Source organism: Uloborus diversus, chromosome 3 (assembly GCF_026930045.1).
Source record: "Uloborus diversus isolate 005 chromosome 3, Udiv.v.3.1, whole genome shotgun sequence".
NCBI lineage: Eukaryota > Metazoa > Arthropoda > Arachnida > Araneae > Uloboridae > Uloborus > Uloborus diversus.
In genome coordinates, this window is record NC_072733.1 from 4,932,812 (window position 1) to 4,950,317 (window position 17,506).

A 17,506-nucleotide genomic window follows, 5' to 3' on the forward strand; every position below is an offset into this window, starting at 1 on the left:
TATGGTGCCGGAGCGCCGTTCCGGTATTCTGATACTGTTTTTCTAGCAAAGTAAATTTCTCTTTGCCATTAAACTGACTACGAATCAGGATTCGATTGGTAATCCGGTACTAGAAAATTTACACATTCACAACTGACACTTACATACAACACTCATCATATTTGCATATTTATAGGTTTTAAGTTGAAGCGGTTTTTTGAATAAAAAATTATGAAATAAAAACAAAAAACCCCAACTGCGTAAAAATAAAAAGAAAATAATAATAAAAAAATAATAAAAAAAAAAAACGAAAACGAAAAGAAATATAAGCTCAGTAGTTTAGAATGTTATTAAGAGCCAGTTTTTCTAAGAGTCAGGCAGGTCACATACAAGCCATTTTTGATTTTGCTAAAAATTTTACAGTGGTTTCTTTGAATGATTTTGTATATTTTTTCTTTTCTTTCAAAAAAATTTTCGGTGGCCCACAAAAATTCCAAAAGTTGGTCCCAACTTGGGGTTTTTCTCTAAGCGACATTTTTTAATACACTGTAAAAAATATCTGTTCAACCTTTAACCATAATACGGTTCAAACTGAAAGTCCACTATTGATGTAACCATAGTTTGGTTCAACTGTGTTCACATCAACCACCGCGTGTCACGTTTAGGTTCGAATCAAAACATAAAGCACCAAAATTAGGTGCTTTCATCGTCAGCCAATCAGAGCTTCTGTTCAACCAACGAAGTGAAATGAAGTTACTCACTGTCGGCCATGTTTATTTACCTTCCGGGGCGCAGCGGTAAGTACGAAGTTACAATCCTTAGTTTTGTATTATTTTGATGCAGTTAATGCTGCTCATGATTACTTTTAGTTTTCACATTTAAAATATAAGAAACGCAAATAATTTAGACTATAAAATTTTTGCATACCCATGGTAATATCGACTTAAATAATGCATTTTGAAGTTCGCGTAGGCTTAGTTGTATATTTAGAGATATATTTAGAGCTTATAGTAAATGTTCCAATTTGTGAACTAATGATTTTAAAAGAGGTTTTTGATGATCAACTTAAGTACATGGAATACAACTTGTTCAATATTCCATGTTTACTTTTAATGAAGATTGAGGGTTTTTGGTTTGAAAATAAGTTTTAAGCTGAGCTTGGGTGGGGAGCGAAGGGGGACTCTTCTAGCGAAAAGATGACGGTAGTTTCGCTAGCATTAATCTGTATTCTCCATCTATTGAACCATTTGTTGATTTTGAACGTCTGTTTTTAGAGTCCTAATTGGGCGGCAAACGATTGGCCATAATTTTTTGAGATGAAACATGTATCATCGGCATACTGAGCTATTAGAATCGGTGGCGTATATATGTTTTTATTTTAGAGGGGGCCCAAAACCAAGATCAGCTCCTCCTCCCCCTTTCCCCTTTTTGCAATTTCCATTTTTCTTGGGGGGGGGGGGGGAACAACAATGCCATGATCTTTTCATTCTTTTCGAGGTGGGGCAAGGACTTCACACTGTCACCCAGTGGCGCAACCAAAAAAAAAAGGAGTGCACTATTAAAAAACTCTTGCTTGGGGGCGGGGGGGGGGGATTAGTCCAAAATATTGTAGTGCAAAGAACGCAGGTTTAGACAGATTCTGGTAATGCTACGGTGAGGGAAAATTCGGGGGCTTTCTGCGAAAATTTTTAGAAATTAAAATTTTAAAAATGCTATTATGAACTATTTGTTGACACTAGGGTAATGAAAGGAATGAAACTTCTTTAAATTGCTTGCCCAATTCAATTCTTAAAAAAAAAAAAGAGAAAGAGAAATCCATCACCCCTCTGTTCAATTTTTCGAAATTGAAGTTTAATAAACGCAGTTTCGGACTAACTTTGATGATGTTATGGATAGTGCGGTTTTGGTTTTCGGCCCAAAAACAAATTTGAAATTGAAGTCTTAAAAAACGATGTCGAAGTTTTTAAGAGATATTCAGTGATACTAGGTGGTGGGATTTAAACCCTCTCCACTTTTCAAAATTGTAGGTTTTTCATTTTCAGATTTCATACGAGAGCAGTCGGAGCGTCGTCCAAATTTTTTTCATAATTGAAGTTGTGAAAAACGTGATTGCGGACCATATTTGGAAACGTTAGCGGTTTTGATAACGTTCGCATGATTACCTAATGAATAGTCAGCAACTTTTGAAATTTTTTATTTTAATGTTCTTTTCAAAAGCAATTCTGATTTTTCCACAACATTAGGTAATTTTTGGAAAGGAAGAGAGAATCCTCTTCTGAAAGATAAAACTCAATTTCAGGTTATCTTTGGAGATTTTTCGAAGTAATTAGAGGTTAGGGATTTTCCTCCAAAGTTTTTCAAAATTAAAATCCTATAAACTACTACCTATTGTAACTCACTAGGTTTGGTTTCAAAGATTAATTTCGTGTTAGTCAAATTAGTGTTTAGCTCAGGGTTAACCCACCAGATCCTGAGCTAAACACTAATTTGACTCACACGAAAGGTGGGTTGTCAGTTAGGTTAGCTAGTAGTTTATAGGAGGCACAGACTTCAAATGGTGAATAAAAATTAAGAGATTGTATATAATTAGTTAGGCATTAAAATACTTTGTCGCATAATATTTAAAATCAGTGTTTATTTTACAATTGGTTGTTTAGTTTGGGGTAATTCTTGCATTGGAATTGTAAAATAAATTTGATTTATTGGTTTGGGTAGGAAATTGTATGTAAATATGACCAATTACTTTTGCTTTTTTTAAATTATTTAAAAATAAAGGGTCGTTACCTTAGTGAAAGGATGTTGATCCAGGGACCTTCCTCCAGAAATGTTTGGAAATTGATGGTCGAAAAGTGCCTGAATAAATGCATTTTTAGGACATCAATTTCCATTATTACTCCAATCGAACTACTAAAACTTATTTTCAATTTCTTGCAGGGGACGAGAGTTAAGGAGAGAAAAATTTTGAAGACCGTTCTTTTCAGACTGACTAGGGAAAAAGAAGGGGGGGGGGGTAGAAAGAAAGAGAGGGGAACTTAAGTTGCAAAGCAATAAACTGCATCTGTGAAATATTTTTAATTTAAAGATTTCTTTTTGAAGGAATCGAATTTTCCCCCCAACATTATTTGCTTTTCTTTTTGTTAAAATAACTTCGCTTTCCCAAGACGCGTTCTTTTCTTGAGTAAGAGTTTCGGAACCCCTGACTCCTTCTGAACACCACGCCATCGCCTGGTGCCTTCTAACGCAAGATTCCCAAACTTTAACGATTTGCAGCACCTTTTGAAGAATTGGAATTTTCTCACGGCATCCTACTCTAGTTTTATGTACATATTATTACTATGAACACTTTGCCACGCCTCTCACCTCCTCCTGCGGCACCCAGTGATCTGGGCAGTCATTCCAAGCTCGTCAGCTTGCGAGATCGAGATTCTCGCTCACGTGATCGGTTGTGACATAGGCATGTCGCAAAGTAGCATTCTAATCTACTCGAACCTAGCCGCAAGATAAGTTCAGATTAAAACTTATTTTCAAACCAAAAACCCTCAATCTTCATTAAAAGTAAACATGGAATATCGAACAAGTTGTATTTCATGTACTTAAGTTGATCATCAAAAACCTCTTTTAAAACCATTAGTTCACAAATTGGAACATTTACTATAAGCTCTAAATATAATACAGCTAAGCCTACGCGAACCTCAAAATGCATTATTTAAGTCGATATTACCATGGGTATTCAAAAATTTTATAGTCTACATTATTTGCATTTGTTATAAAGGGTGTCCCAAAATTAACGCAAGATTTGAATTTGCCGCCATTTTTGCAATAAATTGTGGGCAATCTTGAAAAAAGAACAATTTGGCAGCTGAGGGTCTAGGGTTATTACAAATCGAGCGTTTTCGATTCTGTAATGCGTTTTCATTATCGAACAATTGTTTGAAAAATAATAAAAGTTTGGGCGGGTCAAGCAGTTTACTGTTATTGGCGCTCGATATCGCAATTAGGTAATGTGCAGGTGGTTGTGGGATTGCTGACATAGACGTTTGACTTCAAATATCCCCATAGGGAGAAATCTAATGATGTAAAATCACACGATCTAGGGTATAATTCATATCACCGAAACGAGAGAGTACACGAACAGGAAATTCCTCATGCAGTGATTGAATTGTTTCGCTGGCTGTATAATAGCATAACACTCCATTTTTACTAACCCTAAACTCCCAGCTGTCAAATTGTTCTTTTTCCATGGCTGCCAACAATTCACAGCAAAAATTGTGGCAAATTCAAATCTTGCGTTAATTTTGGGACACCCTTTATTTTAAATGTGAAAACCAAAAGTAATCATGAGCAGCATTAACTGCATCAAAATAATACAAAACTAAGAATTGTAACTTCGTACTTAGCGCTGCGCCCCGGTAAGTAAATAAACATGGCCGACCGTGATTTACAGTAGAAGACCGTTATAACACACACCTTGGGACCAGAGCTTTTGCGTTATACAGGTTTTTGCGTTATATAGATCATTTCACAAATTTTGAAACTAATATTCAGAATATATCATATATTAGCACTTCAGAATGAGTTTTATCTGCAATTAGTATTAAAGCACCAATATTACAATTAGTTATTCACAAATAAATATGTTTCACAATCAAAAGAAAGTGCATCATCCTGCACTTCTGTTGGTTCATGGTTTGCATAACAACTGCATTTTCAAGAGCCATCTGGTATTTTCTATTTACTGTAAGTACTAATTTTCTCTTAAAAGCTTTGAATTAAGATGGAAAGATGAGAAACTATTTCAAAATTTGATTTTCCTTACAATTTTAGTGCTTGCAAAGCAAAACAGAGGGATTTTTTAAACTTCAAAACATATTGTTTACAAAGTTGTGCGTTTTATAGAGAATTGCGTTATATAGGTCGGCGTTATAACGGTCTTCTACTGTATTTAGGAATAAACAATGTTGCAAAAAATGGTACAATCCAGCAAATTGTACAAAATTATTACTTATGCTTAATTAAAAACGTATTACTTTAAAAACCGGTAAATTAGCCACTTTTGTTGAATTTTTAAATATTATGGCTTTTAGGTTTTCTTTGTTTTGAATTGCACTTTTACGAAATTTTTTTGGATGTCATGCCTTTTACGAAATTTTTTGGGATTTCCTGCTTTTTGCTCTCTGACCACTCTCTTCCCTGATGTTAAATGAAAACATTTTGAAAGTTAGATATTTTTTGTTGGGATTCTTTTAGCGTCAACCAATGCAATGAAATTTCCAGTAACTTTTTGCTGTTTAATAAGTAAATTTTTTTCGACTGGTTAAATTAGTAAAATTTTCTTTTTCCTTTTTACGTTACAGAAGTTTTGTGTACATCAAACTCAATTTCAATACATTTTGTATCAGCATTTCATATACACTTTGTCCAAGGCTGTGTCCAAGGGGAGGGTTTTGGGGGTTAAACCCCTCCCATTGGGGAAAATATAATGAAAAAACCAAAGAAAAGTACATATTTGACTTAAAATTAACTTTAAGGTTAAAGTTTGTGTACAGCATTTAAAAAAAAAAAACACTCTTTGAAGTTTCGAAGCAATTTTTTTCTTTTTTACTAGTTTGTCTGAAAATAAGTCTTCAAAATGCTACTACTCCAGATGCCCCCCCCCCCCCCCCCCCTTCGCTGTGCCAATAAAATTTCGGAGCATCTCTAATTTTGTGTTCAGATCTTCAGTTTTGCTAAATTTCCAGAAAATGCCCCAAATACCTAACATCATTTTAAATTGCATCCAAAAATCGCTTAAACGTGGTTTTGGATTTGTTTCAGTTTTTAAAGGTCCTAAGGTTACCAAATATCGTCACCTCAGAATAGTGATGTAAAATACCTGGGTATTTATTTTTAGGGGTAAATACCCAGGGTATATACCTGGGTAAATACCTAAAGTGGGTATTTACCTGGGTATTTATTTCAAAAATTTATATTCAACTAAAATACTTTTCTGTGTGTATTCCACTACAAATATATACAGGGTCTATTTCAAAAGTAACGCAATTTTTTTTAAAGTAATTTATTGAACAGATTTGCACAAACATTTAAAATTCTTCAAAGTAATGTCCTTCGGCTTCTGCCATGACTGGTAAGTGCCCTGAAAGGCATTTTTGGGGAATTCCCCATAAGGTCTTCTTCATAGCTGATTGGATCTCTTCTAGGGATGAAAAATGGGTTCATTTCAGGCCTACCTTAATCCGAGGAAAGAAGTCTGTCAGACTGTAGGGGGCTGGGACAGCATTTTCACTTGGGGTTTGGACAAATACTCGTGGACTCGCAGCTCATTATGGCACGGTGCTTCGGCACAAACTTGCCTCACACTTTTCTCATCACTAAATGTTGAGTAATGCGAAACACAGCAGTAGACGACATGTTCAGTTCATTTGCAACCATCTTGATAGTCAATCGAGGGTAAAAGTCTAACAATTGAGGAACACAAGCCACATTGTTGTCGGTTTTGCTGGTTGCCTAGAGCGTTGTTAATCTTGAACCCTCCGCCCTCTTTAGAGGTCTTTAACCACCTCGAAACTTATGAATAGTACAGAGAAGAGTTCCTGTAAGCCTCACCATGGGCGCCCATATAGGGTGCTGTTTAATAGGTAAATTTTTATCGACTGGTAAAATTAGTAAAATTTTGTTTTTTCAATTAATGTTTGAAAAGTTTTTTGTATATCGAACTCAATTTCAATAAATTTTGTATCAGCATTTCATATAGACTTTGTCATAACTGTGTTACATTTTATTGATTTGAATTTGTATTGGTTGAAATGTTCCACCCTTAGAATTCGTTGCAGTTGGATAAAATTGACATGACATGCATGTTAAATGAAAAAAAAATTGCAAGATAGATATTTTTTACTAGGATTATTTTACCATTAACCAGTGAAATGAAATTCCAATAACTTTTTGCTGATTAATAGTTAAATTTTTTTTACTGGTTAAATTAGTAAAATTTTGTTTTTCCAATTTATGTTTCAGGAGTTTCGTGTGTATCAAACTCAATTTCAACTCATTTTTTCAGCATTTTATATACAGTTTGTCGTAACTCGGTTACATTTTATTGGTTTGAATTTGTATTGTACTAACATGCATGCTATGAAAATTTTTTGATGAATGAAAAATTTAATGAAAGACAACTTTAATTGTGTTATTGTATTAGGATGTTCAATTGAAACCTGGTCAGTGCGTCCAACTTTGCATTAGACGTTTATGGCTCCATGTAGCTGTGTGTGTGGTGACCCCATGTATAGGTAGAGAGACTGATGCAAGCACAAAGTTTGACTTTACATAGTGACTATGTCTACATGAGGAAGGGAAGGTTGTCATTTAACTTATCGTTCACAACAGAACAGGCAAGTTCACAGGAAAATTCAACTCAAACACGGTCAGTGTGTCTAACTTTGCATTAGACATAAGACTTTGCAGTAGACGTTGCCCCTTACATCTAATGCCCAAGTTAGACGCATTGACCGGGTTTCAGTTGAATGTCCCTGCGAACTCGCCTGTTCTGTTGTGGACGAAAAGTTGAGTGTCAACCTTCTCTTAGTCGTACAGCCACACTGTCGCTATGTAAAGTCAAACTTTGCGCTTGCATCAGTCTCTCTACCAATACACGGAATCACCACACATGCAGCTACATGGATCCCCTTACGTGTTTTGCAAAGTTAGACACACTGGTTGGGTTTCATTTGACGGCCCCTAATACAATAATTCAGGAAAAAGAATAAGTAGAGTTTGAAATTAGATATTTTTCTTGATGTACCTCATAAACATTACTGAAATTTTTTTATTAATTAAAAAATAATTCTTAATTAAAAACTAAAACAAACAATACTAATAGGAAAAAAAGTATGGATCATCCAACTACTGGTAATTTTCTGGATGAAAAAGAAAAGTACAGTTGGCTCTCTGTTTAACGACACTCTATTTAACGACTTTCTCTATTCAACAACCGCTTTTCACCTTCCCAGATGGTCCACTGTAGTGTTAAAAGCATTCTATTTAAGGACAATTTTTCGTGGTCCCTTGAAAGTCGTTAAACAGAGAACCAACTGATACCAAAGACAGAAGCTGGAAAATTCACTATTGGAATTTAGACATTATTTAAACATGCTTTATGTAAATTAAAAAGATTTATCAAATTTGATGAAAAATGCAATTTATTGGTAGAACTATGCTAATCTTGCTATTTTTTAAAGCTAACTACAGTAAAGAGTAAATTAAGAACTTTTTTCCTTTGGAGCAAGTCTTGCAATTTTTCTTTTGTTAGGGGATAAGACAACTAATAAATTGTTTTTCAAAAAAGCAGAATATTTTATTATGTAAATTACTTTTAATGCAACACTATTAATATAAATAATTGAAAGAGACAGCTGTTGTAAATTATATTTCGAAACATATAGAAGGTTTTTATGACGTCAGATAAGTTATAATTTACTGCTGTGTGATGGCGTAAAGTGAAAAATAAATGTACGCCCCCATAAAAACATCTAGTGCTGGATATCCTGTAAAAATCAATATCCTGCATTCCTAAAGGAAAATAAGTAGCAGAGTTCTGTAATTATCAATATTTTATGTTCTTGCCACTGTATGCGTAGTATCTCAACTAATAACTGACTGGAAATTTTAACATAATAAAAATTAGGTATCTTCTAAAAACAGCATATCAGTTAAAAATTTTGGCTCCTTAAGTCAGAAATTATAAAACCTTTGAGAACAATAAATCGTAACCTATTTTAAGAACTGTAGTACCTTATTGGTATTAATTTCTTTTTTACTTTATTAATGCATTTTGATTGTCAAAATGGTTCGAAATGTAGTTAACTTTTTTTCAGATTACAATTAGATTGATGTTAAGGAAAAAAATATAAAGATAAAAAATGAATGTCAATTAGGAATACAGTAAAACCTGTAAAGTTGACCACTTGTCTAAGTTGACCGCTTTTGTCAGGAACGGAATTAGTCCTATCTTATATAATGAAGGAAAACCTCTCTATCTTGACCACTAATATACACCAGCTTTGGTTTGGAGAAATGTAAAAAACTAGGGATGCACCGGATATCCGGTATCCGGCTGATTTTTTAACTATCCGGAACTATGAGGTATCTGATCCGTCAAACCACTCCGGATCCGGATATCCGACAGTTTTTTGCAGGATATCGGGCAGTTATCCGGTAAAAGTGTGAGAGATATCCGTCGGGTATCCGAATCCGGCAGGTAAGGGGGCATCTGATATCCGGTATCCGGCAAAATCTCTATCTGGTGCATCCCTAAAAAAACCCTTTGTAAGTTGACCAACAGGCAAAAGCATTAAATTGTACTAGAGGTTTCATCAGTTATGCCTCAAATAAATAACCAGACATTTTAGAAAATCCTATGAATATTTATGTTTCCATCGAAAAACATTGGCCTGATGTTATGTCCCAGAAAATGCGCCAAACTTCAATAAGGAGTTATTTTGTTGAAAAGTAGATTATTACCATGGTTACAAATGTTCAAGAAAAAATCAAATGAAGAATTTGAGTAACTTTCGACTTATGAATTTTTAGGAATTGTTAATATCAAGTAAGTTGTTTTTCATCAGTAACGACACTTTTTTTTTTTTTTGATTGATTCACAGAAATTTTAAATTTGTATGATACTTTACGAGTCATTCTGGTAAATAATCTCTAAAAATATTTAAACAACATTTTTTCTTATTGTTTTAAAGTAATGTTAAACAATGAAAGTGAGTTTAAAGTATTCCAATTAGTTAAAATGAATGCATGAGACAAGAAATGACAAAAAAAAAGAAAAAAAATTCCTTACTACCCTCTATAAGTTGACAACCTGTCTAGTTGATCATCAAAGTGCAAGTGGTCAACTTACACAGGTTTTACTGTAATTGCAATAGCAATATTTTCTCTTTTTTCCCTCCCAGCTATGCAACTCTTAAAATATCAAGAAATGTATAATAAGGATAATTTCTTATTTTAAATAATGTATATTTTTTTAAATTAAGTTTTTAATTAGGAATTGTCACATACGTACGTTAAAAATCTTTTTAATCTATCTTTATTTATTCCAATTGCTCATTTTTTTAATGCAGTTAATGGTTTTAGCAAAAATCACAAAAAATAAATAAATAGTTGTTTAATATCTGCCTGCATAGCAAATTCTACCTTTTGCGTTAATGTTATAACACTAAAGAGTATGATAAACCTGTGGTCATTTTGACGATGAAAGATGCTAATTTTAAGTACTCTATTCTTGAGAACAATATAAAATTTTGACTGAAAATATTATAAAGGGTTCTCGAGTACATCTAATATTAACTTTTCTAAAGAAAATCGAAAAAAAGGGAAGTTTTTAAAATCCTCACAAAATTACTTATTTTCCACGAAAACAAAATATAAATCAAGTAAAGCAAATGGCTAAATTTAACACCTAAATGAGGAAATCAGAATATTGTTAGCGGTTCAACCACGTACCAACAAATGAAAGTCGGAAAACGCTAGTTATGGTTCAACTTCATCCCAGCAATGCAAGAAACGAAAACCCGAGTTATGGTTCAATTTCACTCCAAGAATGCGACGAACGAAAACGTGAGTTATGGTTCTACTCCGCTCCAGTTATAGGGGAAAAGGAGAACACGATACATGGTTCAGATTAACTCCTATGGTTGGAGAAAGATGGAATGACGAATATGGTTCAACTACGCACGAAACTTGGGAGTGATATAAAACACCCTGTTTTGGTTCAATCGTGCACTGAATGTAGGTTGCAGCAAATTTGCTCCTTTCTTTGGTGCAACGGTGGACGTAATTTTTAACAGTGAATTCAATTATCTCTGCGCATTGAGCAACAGCAAAAGTAATTTTTGTGATTGCAACATGATATTTAGTGTCTCAAATGAAATATATAGTTAATTTTATGGCTGACCTTCAGTGGACCCATGCAGGGGTGGCTAAACTGTGCCGAAGAAAGTGAAAATGTGTCATGTTTGAGGCATCCTGGTTCCATGCACTGAGGTTTAACCATAGTTTTCGCGAGCAATTTGTGTAGTAAAATATATAAATTATTAAATAGGCTCATTAAATGCCTGGTTAATGCTCACTACTGCAAAAAAATAGTAGTTTTGTCATCAAAATATGATAAAAAATATACTTTTTAGGGGCTTGTATCTCAGTGCACTGAGGGTCAGTGTAGAACTGGATGCCTGCATTTCAACTTTAGTATGTGTATTTTCACAATCATGTGACAGAACTGTGAGCAAATTCTTTTCAAGAACACAATACGTATTTCAAAACAGTAAAATGAACTATTAAATTTTCAATTCAATCAACATATCCGGGTTTCAACTTTCCTCCAGGGACTTAACAGATACTATTTAAAACAGTAGTATGATCAAAAACTTACCATAAAAGAGTTATAGTTTTGTAAATAGACTGATTATGCTTACTCGCATACTTTATAATGTGATAACAGAAAGCAAAGTGAAAAAAACGGTTATTATTGCGGTAAAAAGGTAAGTTATTTGTAACACTTTTTTGAAGGTGTTTTAGGTATATTTTTAATTTTTTTAATTAAAATAGCTTTTTTTCGTTTGTACTGTACTTTATAGTTCGTTGACATTCGTTTAAGCTGTACATTATAGTGACAAAGTTATTTTCTCTGCACTAACTACCATAATAGGAAACAATTACTAAGTTATATTTTATTACTTATGATAAAAGCAATACAATGACATTATAAAACAAGGGTATAGTTGCCTAACTGACTAGTGAGACAGAAAAAAAAAAACTGCAAGGCAAAGCATTGTAGCTTAAGTACAACTAACTGGATGCGTCGTTAACTCTTATGCAATTTCCTCATCTTGAAGTGCATTTTATGAGCCTGCAGAACCATTTCCCATAGTTACGTCATTTGATTGTGAAAAGACATACACTCTAGTATGAAATGTAGGCATCAAGTTCTATACTAACCCTCAGTGCACTGAGATACAAGCCCCTAAAAAGTACATTTTTTTATCACATTTTGATGTTTTTCTTTCACTTTGCTGCTAGTTATCATATTATAAAGTATGCGAGTAAGCATAATCAGTATTTACAAGTTTATAACTCATTTATGGTAAGTTTTTGATCATACTACTGTTTTAAATAGTATCTGTTAAGTCCCTGGAGGAAAGTTTAAACCCGGATATGTTGATTGAATTGGAAATTTAATAGTTCATTTTACTGTTTTGAAATACGTATTGTGTTCTTGAAAAGAATTTGCCCATAGTTCTGTCCCATGATTGTGAAAATAAACATACTCTAGTTTGAAATGCAGGCATCCAGTTCTACACTGACCCTCAGTGCACTGAGACAAAGGCTCATGAAAACTGCACTTTTTGGCAATTTTCGATACAAAAACTGCCTTTTTTGGCAGCGCAGAGGGTGAGACATGCAACTAATGAAGGTATTGAATAATTTATATATATTATTTCACAAATTACATACAAAAACCATGGTTGAGCCTGAATGCAGGGAACTAGAGGGCCTCAAACATGACACTTTTTTTATTTTTGCGACAAAGTTTGGCGACCCCCGAAAGGCTGTACTGAAGGTCAGCCACAAAATGTACGATGCATTTCAATTTAGGTACTAAATGTCATACTGTCAACACAAAAATTTATTTGGCTAATGCTTAATACACAGAAATAATCGCATTTTAAAAAACGCTGATTTCGAAAAACCTCTTCGTCGGACTCCACTTTACGAATTTTTACAGGTCCCCAAATATTTTTTTGGAGGTAAAGAAACAATACATGTCTTCTAAAATCTTTAAAAGCATCCACCATAAAAATTCGAGCAAAATCAAAATTGGTGTATATCCGAACACCCCATTTCTTCCCGGTTCTTTAAAAACTGGCTCTTACGTACTACTGAATAACTGAACCATTGAAATAGTTTTATAATCGATACACACATAAGACAAATCCTAAATTCAGAAGCATCATAGAAGGATCAACAGTCGGGGCCCATTCAAATTTTACGGGCGCCCTTGATTAGTCAAAAAGGAATTATGATAAGACGATAAATTTTGCAATCTCGTCATTTTATTGAGAGAGTCTATATCGTGAGGATTATTAAGTAACTTGCGATGGTCTAAACTACTGATTACTAGTCCCTCTAGGGACCTAACTCGACTTAAAGCTACATGTGATTGACCTTCGGCAAAAATGCGCGCACTTAAGTCAACCACAGCACAGCTATATAAGCAGTCTGTATAACTCATACTGACGCGAGCTCGGAAACGTCCCCCCTTCAGTCATATCTTTCTCGTAAAACTAAAAAAGCCCGTTAAGAAAGAACACGTCGCGAAACTCAGTCCCCTGAATCACGACAAAAACAAACGCAACATGTTAGAGATGAAAATCGAATTAGTAGATTTAGTAAACAAAAAATTCAGGCAGTGAAAACGCTACCTACATTTGTCGCACACAGGTAGCGTGCGACACGATCCCGAACTGACATTATGGCGACTGGTTGTTGATATGGTGAGTTTTGATTACTGTCGTGTGTTTAGTGACACTCAAAACTAAGACAATTCGATTGACCGAAACGTAACGATCGTAAGAATCATCAAATTTGGCCAAAGCGTTTAGCTTCTACAACGCCACATAGGAACATACATACATACATAGACTCAAACACATTACTCCTCCGCACAGTCGGGTAAAAAATAAATTGATTCTTTTTTTTTTTTGATTAAGCATTGCTTCAATGTATAGCTTCCCGCAAGGGAGGCTTCTTTAGCTCAGTAGGTCATCCGAATGGATAAAGCGATGTAAAACTAAAATGATGTTAGATCCGACATGGATCAGACAATGTCACTTTAGAATGATTTACTTCCCTGAGCAGAATTTTGATCCAAATTTTCACAAATATAAAGGGTGTCCCAAAATTAACGCAAGATTTGATTTTGTTGCCATTTGTGCAAAATAGTGTTGGCATCTCTGAAAAAAAAAACAATTGATAGCTGAGAGGTTAGCGTTTAAAAAAATGGATCGTTATACGATACAATAACGCGCTTTCATTATTGAACAATTGTTTCAAAAACAATGAAAGTTGAGGCTGGTCAAGCAGTTACTGTTATTGGCGCTCGGTATCGCAACACGGAAATGCACGGGTGGTTGTGGGCTTGTTGACATAGACCTTTGAATTCAAATAACCCCATAAGAAGACATTTAATAATGTTAAATCACACGATCTAGGGTGCCAATTCTGATCACCGAAATGAGAGAGTACGCGACTAGGAAATGCCTTATGCAGTAATTGAAATGTTTCACTCTCTCTCTAGCTGTACGGTACAATAACACCCCATTTTTACTAACCCTAAACTCTCAACTGTCAAATTGTTCTTTTTTCATGGCTGCCAACAATTTATGGAAAAAATGGTGGCAAATTCAAATCTTGCGTTAATTTTGGGACACCCTTTATAATCTAAACTTTTCGCAAGATTCTGAACTACAGTTGTGTCATGCATTAAAATCGGAAAGAATTTGTTTTAACATGTTAAATTACAACATAGAGTTAAAAACATATTTTTGAAAAAGCTATCGATTAATTTTCTTAATTTATCACGCATTGCCGTAATGCATAGCTTCTCGAGAAGGAGGCCCATTAGCAGTTGGTTACAGTACTGTTTCTCAATCTTTATTAACCCGCGAACCGGCAAACTCTTTTGAGAAATTTCGCAGACCGAAGAGGGATTGTTTTTTAATTTGTATTTTATTTATTTATTTGTTTACTTATTTTTTTTATTTTTATTCATTTATTTTTTTGTTTTTCAGTTTCTTTTTTTTTTTGAGGGGTGGGGGAGGAGGAGGGAGGGCTTTCAACCAGCGGACTTCTGAAAAAAAAAAGGAAATCGGACGAGTGAGTTTTTTTCCTATCTTTTCGTTCGTGAAACATTAAAAACACATCGTGACACATTCAAAAACGCGCGCAAAAAGTTTGTGGACAGACGAGGTGTTTTTTTAAAACAAAAAACAAAGAAAAATAAAAAATTAAACATTTATTGGCATTAAATAACTATCAAACAATATTTAAATGTGGAAATAAGTAATTATTGCAACGTAACAGTAAAATATATATATATACTAGCTGTACCCGACGCGCGTTGCTACGCCAACAAAAAAATACATCCTTATACTGATTTTCATGACAATCGGTTGAACGGGGCAGAAGTTGCTACTCTGCAGTGCCACCTGGTGGCGAGTGGCTTCAATGAGCATATTATGCACCTTCTCCGTGGAAAAATACATATATATAGCAATTTTCATAATAACCGGTCCAGGTATCAAGAGAAGCCGTGACTAAACTCAAATTTTGTACTCACGCAGTTTGCAAGATCAATCAATCGCTAAACATATCAAATAGAAAAAGTTTTAAATCCCCCCGTTGCATGAAAAGCCATAAAACAATAAAGAAAGAATTTATTTGTTCAAACTCAAGAAAAATGTCAACAGCTAACTTCTTATCAATGAGATCTTTCATGCGAATTAATTTCAGCAGCCGATAATTTTATTCGTATTTATCCAATGGATTATGACTTAAATTGGAATAAAAAAAGGAACTATCGATCGGATTTTTTTCGAACTGGTCTATAAACATTCCCAGTACCAAAAATAACAAACGGTGAAAGTTTCAGCCAAATCTGCCGGGTAGTTTTTGAGTTCATGGATGACATACAGACAAATTCATTTATATAATTATATTTTTTCAAAAAATCATACAAATTAAATCAATCACAAAATTCCCGTAGAACCCGCGACGAAAGGAAATACGATATTTCCTTTTTTTTTTTCCTTTTTAGAATGGACATTTTTTAACTTGAACAAGCAAAAATCTCTGAGGAGCTGCCAAATCTTTCCGCGGCACCAGTTCGCCGGACCACTGGTTGAGAATCGCTGATGAAGATGGTGGGTTTGATCGTCATATGGGCCAGAAAATATCGTTTTTAAATTATTTTTTTCCTCGGGTAAATTCTGATCAAAATTTTCAAGAATATGTAATTTGATCACTTTGCAGGATAATGAACCACCCAATGATTGTGTGCATTAAAATCAGAAAAGTATTTTTTTTTTTTTTTTTTTTTTGCATGATAAATCACAGTACCAAAAATAATATTTTTATTGGGGTGTTTGGTGGTTACTTTCTCTATACTTCATAAAACTCCAAAATAAGGCATCATTTAAAAGTTTTATTTTCACCACCATCGACCAAAAATAAACAAAAAATTTACATTTGGGCTGTTTTTCTAAAAACTGCGGTTGAAAAAAATCAGGCTTTTGTATTATCGGTCTCGAGCGTGAATGCTTTGCAAGGGTCAGTTAACGTGTTTAAATTTTCAATGAACAAACTTAATTTATGAAAATTTTAATTCATTACAAACTCGGTCACAACCAGGCCCTACATGAGAGTTGTGCAACGTGCAACCAGAGCACTATCTCGAGATTCACCAAGCTAAAGGGGCTCGTTAATTTTAAACTCCGATTATTATCATAGAGTCATTCCATTTCAAATCAGGCAGGCAAGTATGAAAAGTGTCATATGACCATCACCGATTTTTTTGAAAAAAATACAGTAGTTACAACTAAGGTACATATGAACTATCCCAAAAGGATTTTGCAAGAAAAAATTTTTTTCTTCAGTTACAGCCTATTAAAATTCTGCACAAAATCCGCCATTTTGGAAAAAATCGGCAAAACACTCCATTTGAAATGGACACTATTTCAAAAGTATTTAACCTATTCGAATAATTCTTGTTTTTAAAAATAAATAAGGACCCATATATCCTCTAGACATCGTTTTTGAAAGTTAAGTTAGGTTTTTTGATAAAGAAAAAAATTCATTTTTGCCGCCAATAAACTGCATTTTTACCAATTTTATGATTTTTTTTCTCCATGAAAAAAAAGTTTTTTTTACTAAACGGAGATGGCAGTCTAAAGCCCTTATATGATAGTTTCATAACATATTTTATTAGAATCCTTGAGTGCATACAGCCTCGTAAATAAAATTTGAAATTTTGAAAATTTTCAAAAATTAGCGATTTTTGAAGTGATTTTACTCAAAAAACCCATTTTTTAAAAATCTAAAAATTGGCTCATTTGTACCCCATATAATGCTTAACTAGTGGATAGACACCGCATCCGGTATTTTTTCCCATAAAATGTTTTATGATTTTTTGAAAGTGACCTTATCGCCCATGGCATGCATGTAAAATAAAAATGTCTAATAATTTCAGTCACTGAAAATCTGATTGTTAAAAAGTTAAAAATTGGAAAACCCAGGCAAAAAGTAGGACGTCTTGGAAGATTCTCCAAAGGATGGCCTTGGCCCACCCTGGGCTGTCGAGCCAACTATGATGATGATGAAAATCTGATTATATTAATGCCTAATAGCTACAAAAATGGTGCACTTTATCAGGAACAACTAAAATCTTACTGACTTTTAATAATATATC

The 17,506-nt window shown here is 33.9% G+C and overlaps 1 protein-coding gene across 1 annotated transcript in view; it reads right to left on the reverse strand.

Moving 5' to 3' along the window:
* Positions 1-17,506, reverse strand: part of LOC129219328 (rho GTPase-activating protein 7-like) — a 576,074-nt gene that overhangs the window by 77,796 nt on the left and 480,772 nt on the right. The gene's annotated exons all lie outside the window — the stretch shown is intronic.